General features: G+C 39.5%; 1 protein-coding gene across 4 annotated transcripts in view; it reads right to left on the bottom strand.

Annotated features, from left to right (window-relative positions):
* rab27b (RAB27B, member RAS oncogene family) overlaps positions 1-6407 on the bottom strand; it is a gene marked incomplete at its 3' end in the record, with an annotated part of 70012 nt that overhangs the window by 33262 nt on the left and 30343 nt on the right.

Below are 6407 nucleotides of genomic sequence, written 5' to 3' on the forward strand. Positions count from 1 at the left end.
CAAACAAAACTAGACACAGACGGTAGTGAGCAGTTTATAGAACTTTTGCCGACAAAAGGGAAGAAAACTTAAGAGCAACCTTTCACCAGCGCTGCTCCTAACGAACTTCGAAATCCTCTTTGTAGCTCAGACTTTTTTTAAACACACACACACACACACACACACACACGCACACGCACACGCACACGCACGCAAGGATAAGGAATACAGACATTGGGCTGTGGTTATCTATATTATGAGTATCAGCTTTCAGAATGGAGACAGTTTGTGCAACGTGTACTTTGGGTGTCCTTGAAAAGGACACTCTACCACCTAATCTGTTAACCAGCAGAAACTGGACAAGACAGTTGTTAAAATGTACACATAATGAGCATGAAAGTCACACTACTTAAGAAACCACTTGAGGAAATGAGGAATAAAAGACTTTATCAAAATGAATTCTCTATCAGTCACAGTTCCCTTTGTTTCAATCAAACTTTATTTCTAAAGCGCATTTAAAAACAACCAGGTTGACCAAAGTGCTGTACATTTAACATGAAACAATAGACAGACAGAATACAACAACATGTAGTCGAGTGAGGGAGGCCTGGCTAACACCTACATGCAGAGCATTACAATTATCAAGGCGGGTTGTAATAAATGCATGTATAACCCTCTCAAAGTCTATGAAGGATAAAAAGGTCTTAAGCTTGGTAAGAAGCCTAAGTTGAAAGAAACTTGCTTTCACAACAGAATTGATCTGCTCCTCCATTTTAAAATCACAATCCATTTTCACGCCCAGGTTTGTTACAACAGACTTAACATGAGGTTGAAAGAGGATTTGTTTGATTGACAAGTGATTTCTGAGGAAATGCAGTGCAACCAAACCCGACAGCTAAGATACCAAAAACATAAAGGATGCACTAACAGGTCAAACTTTGTCTTTCAAGACGCCAGCAAGCTTCAAACTCCAAATACAAAGCTCTCCCTGTCCCTATCAAATGCAGGCTCTAAATTTGACTAAATCCAACCACATGAAACCTGATCAAATGCAATCAGAACACAACACTGCAACTGTGGAATTCAACCTAATGTGGAGCATTGGGCTGCAACCTGCAGGTCTCATGACTCCAATAGTCCTGATGGTTTTAACTTATTTACCTTTTATAGCTTGTACACAACAAACACACGCAAAACTATGTGCATCAAGTGTGGAATAAGTGTGGTTTGGACAATTCGGTTTGGACAACCCTTGTGTTGTCCTCCCGGGTCAAAACATTTGACATTTAACGCATTATTTATTTTTTTGATTTCACTAACACCACCTTACTACCACGGGTTTTACACTACTTTTTGGAATCAATGGTCAAAATGCCTAATTTGTATAGAATTATACCTAATATCTGAGTTTTAAAAAAAGCAGAAATTATGAATTATTTTGACTAATAGTTGTTGTGTCGAGTGGTTGAGTTTGGTCAGGATGCTGATCTGAAACCATTTTAATATACATCCGAAATCCAAGGAAAGTGATTGAATGTATTTGCAAAAGAGCGTTGCATGGAATCCATTCTTTTTTGAGGTAATTTGGTTAAAAACCAATATATTTCTGATAGACATTTTTAAAAGGGGTCAAATTCGACCCAAAAACACAAGGGTTATACCATGTACACTATCCATAACGAAGAAAGAGGCTGTGTTAAATTCTAAATACTGAAGATAGTTTTAACAGAGAAGACTAACCCCTCTATGGGTCCTGTTGAAGTAGAAATACACAGTCCACTTGCGGTTGGAGCGTGGTGTTTACGCCTCATTTTCACTGCATGGTCCCCCGTCTACGACTGAGAGTATCTCATGCAACGGTAGGGCTGCACGATTATGGCCAAAATGATAATCACGATTATTTTGATCAAAATTTTGATCGCGATTATTCTCACGATTATTTGTTGATTTTAACCAAAACAAATTTTGTCGTCACATAGGCTCTTTATAACTGCGAGAGGGAGTGTGATGGACGCTACTCACAGAGAGACGGCTGATCATTATGAACGGGTCCAGCACGGGTCGAACGACGCATACACACGTCGTGTGTATGAAACGTCTGTATCGTCAATGGGCAGCATTTTTATGAACTATGATATTCTCGCAATGGGTCACATCTCTGGCCCAGGTCCAGCAGCTCCGTCTCACGCTGTTACTCTACCAACTGAAGTTGGCTGCATTCAATGACTTCTTCTGTGTTCTTCACCGTGGCGGCCGCGATAGCAGAGTTACCATGGAAACACTGGTACAAATACAGCTGTGTTAATAATAATTAAAACTGTGGACAAATATCAGAAGTGTGGACCGGCGGCCGCTGTGTGGCCGGGCTGCGCGGAGTAAGAGGAGAGAGAGTAGAGAGATCCAACACAGGCACGGCTTTACAGACAAAATGGGTCATAACGGAAAATTAAACCATATCCATATAAACGCATCATGCGCGACGCGATGACATTACACGTGGCGTCCTAGAGGAGCTAACAGCTAACAGACCTACTAGCAATGACTAGCACTGGTCACCGCTGTTGTCTGAAAAACAGCCGGGACAAAGTGTTGCGTTTACTGGTAAACTGGTAAACCTTGAGACCTGACGTATACCGACTGCTTTCTGTTGGGTTTTCCTCCCGTTACTCTGTCCTCTGGGACTGTCTACATCTAGAAACTTAGCTGCACGGGGTGCAGGGAACTACTCTGACTGGCTCATGAGCAGACGGCTTTACGGAGCGGGAGATGGGCTTTGCAAAAAACCCGGAGTGTTCTATGAAATGACGCTTTAAAAAAAAAAAAATTGCTTGATCACGCAAATTTGATCGTGCGAAGTCTAAATCGTGATCGCGATTAAAATTCGATTCATTGTGCAGCCCTATGCAACGGTATGGCCGGACAGATTGAATAACATGAAAATAGCTCCGCTTTGCGGCTATTCAGCGTGCGGTGTGTTTCTGGTCTGAGCCAGAGAAACTCATCTAAATCCTCCCCAGGTGCAACACTTCTTAACCTTTGTGTTGTCTTCCCGTCAAAATTGAAAATCAACACTTTGTTGAGGCTTTTTTGGCAATGCTTTTCACTTTTTCTTACGTTTTTGTCCCATTTTTCAACACTTTTGGTCACTTTTTTGACGTGTTCAACACTAACACTAACTTATTAACTTTAGTTTTAGTTATTTTTAGAAATTATGTTCAGTAAATTTCATTTATCAGAAATTTTACCTAATGTTTGAGTTAGAAAAGCAGAAATTAGGAATTATTTGGGCTAAAATTAAAGGAATGGAAGTTGATGGATAATCACAAACTGAAATATGTCAACTTTTACTCAATACTACTTAAATTTTTTTTTCCAATGCAATAAAATTAATGAAAGTAGAGATTTGTATTTGCCAAAGAGCGTTGTGTGGAATCAATCATGTTATTTTGGGGAATTAAAAAGAACACTGATATAGGAAAATGGGTCAATTTGATCCGAGGACAACATGAGGGTTAAACTCTAAAGCAGGGGTCTTCAACGTTTTCCAGGCCAAGGACCCCCAAACTGATGGCGAGATGGAGCGGGGGACCCCCTAATTATATATATTGTATAAAATTGTGTTATATCAAACTGGTCCTATAGTGCCATGTGTGCATTGATGACTGAAAGACATCTTCTGCCTTCATTTATCTGTTTACTACAGTGTGTTGAATTCATGTTAATGTGTATTTAAAGACATTTCAATTAGTGGAAAAAATTGGAGGGGGGGTAGAATATTAAAAAAAAAAGTCTAATCAACCAAAACTTTCGCGACCCCCATGCAGTACCTCCGCGGACCCCCTAGGGGTCGCGGACCCCCTGTTGAAGACCCCTGCTCTAAAGTCTAAAAAAAGAAATTAAGCTTCTTTCCTTCAGAAATTCTGCCATTAAATTTTCTATTCACAAGCCTTTACATGTAAAAGTATATATATATTCACTCATCATTGAAGCTATATGATAAACTGAGTGGAATTGGAAATCAGTTAACCTTTGACCCCCAGAACAGTGATCGATTCTTCTAATTAGACCTTTCTCACAGCCATACGCAAGAAGACAATTTGGGTTGTCACAGCAGGAAATGCACAGACGTAATTAATGACCATAGACCGGAAAAATATTGGACAAAGCTTTTGGGCCTAAAACGTGAAGCCAATGCAGAAGTGTCTCAACCCTGTCTTCTATCTCATGTCCAGCAGAGAGCTACACTGGTTGCGAAAAGAAGTCAGTTTCTAAAAAAAAGTTGATTATTATGAATTATTACCTTGGTAAATATTTTCCGAACAAGCTCATTGTAGGACTGCTCAGTTATGGGAAAAAAACAAACAAAACGTAATCACAATTATTTCGGTCAATATTGAAATCGCTAATTTAACAACGGCTGCAATTACTGAACTTAAAAAAAAACAAGTGGTAACTTCACTGAAATGATTTAAAAACTAAAGTAACGAGCCAATTTTGTAAAATGTAAGGAGTAAACGTAAAAAGTCGGCACAATAATAAATAGTATAAAAAATATAGGAAAAATCTACCCGAGTACAGAGACAAAGTATTTGTACTTCGTTCCTTCCCCTCTCTGATAGTATGAATAAACAGAAGGGAGTTTTACACTTCCAATATGTTACATGCCTAACTTATTTAACTAAGATACAGAGAGAAGATAAAAGGGGGGGAGTTAAGGGGGGGGGGGGGGGGGGGGGGGGGGGGGGGGAATGAGTGCACTAAATTAACACACAAATCATAGTGATTAATTCAGCATTGAATCACGTTGTTTGACATAAAAACTAAAGCCGACACTTTGGTTACTGATGCGTTTTGTCATGCTTATCCCTCACTGACGATAACAGTTGTAACATTAAAATAAAAAGACTAAAAATGTGGCTCTTTTAGAGAATTAGTGCGGAAAAGTTAGCTATTTATTTGCCTTTATAAGATCTTAATATTGAGAACATCAGCCTAGACAAAAAAGACCAAAGCGCGTCATTTTGTTACAATATTAGTACAGTTGTTGTTTTAGGTAAGTAGATATATCTATGTTATGAAATTAAAACGTATTTTATTTTAGTGGAACATTGGGCTGCAACATGCAGGTCTCTTTTACTGTGTTTCGCATTTTAGAAACACACACACACCCAGGTCATTTTATTTTGAAAATGGCCCTTATGCATGCATGCATGCCTGAGTCAAATATTTACCTCAGAATCCCCTCACTTATAAATCATAAAAGAGAAAGAAGAAGATCAGCTTATCAGCACACAGACATTTCACTTTCAGTCAAATCCAGTGAGCCATGCAGCCAATTACGGTTATTCAACCCTCTACGGACTTTAAATGACAACATTTCCATTCCGTAGCCAAACCGGTTTTAAGATAATACTGTTAGTAAAGCTAGTGGGCTTTGTTTTCTTCTACACAGCACACAAGGCTTCTATCACAGAGTCCAGTCCATTTCATGAGTCGCTGAAAATGTGTTCAGTAAAATGAGCCCAGGATAATTAAATCCACCAAACATCAAAGAATCCTGACCAGCTGTCAGTTTATTGGATGACACTCCTCAGGCGAGTTCAACAGCCCATTGGTGTGTTACGGCTTGTGGTGAAATGAGCTTTTAGACAGGTGATGGATTTATGATGCTGTCACTGACAAAATTTATGAAGAAAAAAAAACATGTTTATTTTGATATTTTTGGTTTTTCAACGACAATTTCTTTTTTCAGTTTCGAATTTAAGACGTGGGGAACGGTTCACAGATAAATAATTAAAGCTATAGTGCGTAGTTTCTGTCGCCCCCATTAGGGAATTCTAAGTAATGACAACAACACTGTCGGCGCATCCATGTGATACAAGCCTTAGGTGATCGCGCACCACCCCCAACCTTCCTCCACACAGTTGCTAGTAGCCAAGGAGGAGGACACGGCAGATACATATTGACAAATTGTCAGTTGTGGGGAGCTGATAGTGTTAATTAGCTTCGTAACAACTCATTAGACAATGGCTTGAATGTGACGGATGTTCATTAATATAAAAAAAGAGTTACGCACTAAAGCTTTATCTATAATTATTTACTCTTTATTTTATTTTTAACAAAAGGCAAGGAGGAGTTTGGAGTAACAGCGGCAGAAAAACTGCATTTCACATGATGGTTGCAATGAATATTTGCAATGAATCCCTGGTTCACATGGGTGGGTGAACCGTGGCGGGAATCCGTACGGATTCCGGATCAAGTACAATCTGTTACACCACTATTGGGGAAGTGGATCAACGGACCGGTGGCTGTAATGTAGGCAAACGTCTGAGTGTCGTGGCGGTTCATTTTGTAGGGGAACAGGCCAATGGGGAAACACGAGCCATTACGTCACACTCACTCCACTGAGAAACCAAAACTCCAATGTG

Source organism: Etheostoma spectabile, chromosome 16 (assembly GCF_008692095.1).
Source record: "Etheostoma spectabile isolate EspeVRDwgs_2016 chromosome 16, UIUC_Espe_1.0, whole genome shotgun sequence".
Classification (NCBI taxonomy): domain Eukaryota; kingdom Metazoa; phylum Chordata; class Actinopteri; order Perciformes; family Percidae; genus Etheostoma; species Etheostoma spectabile.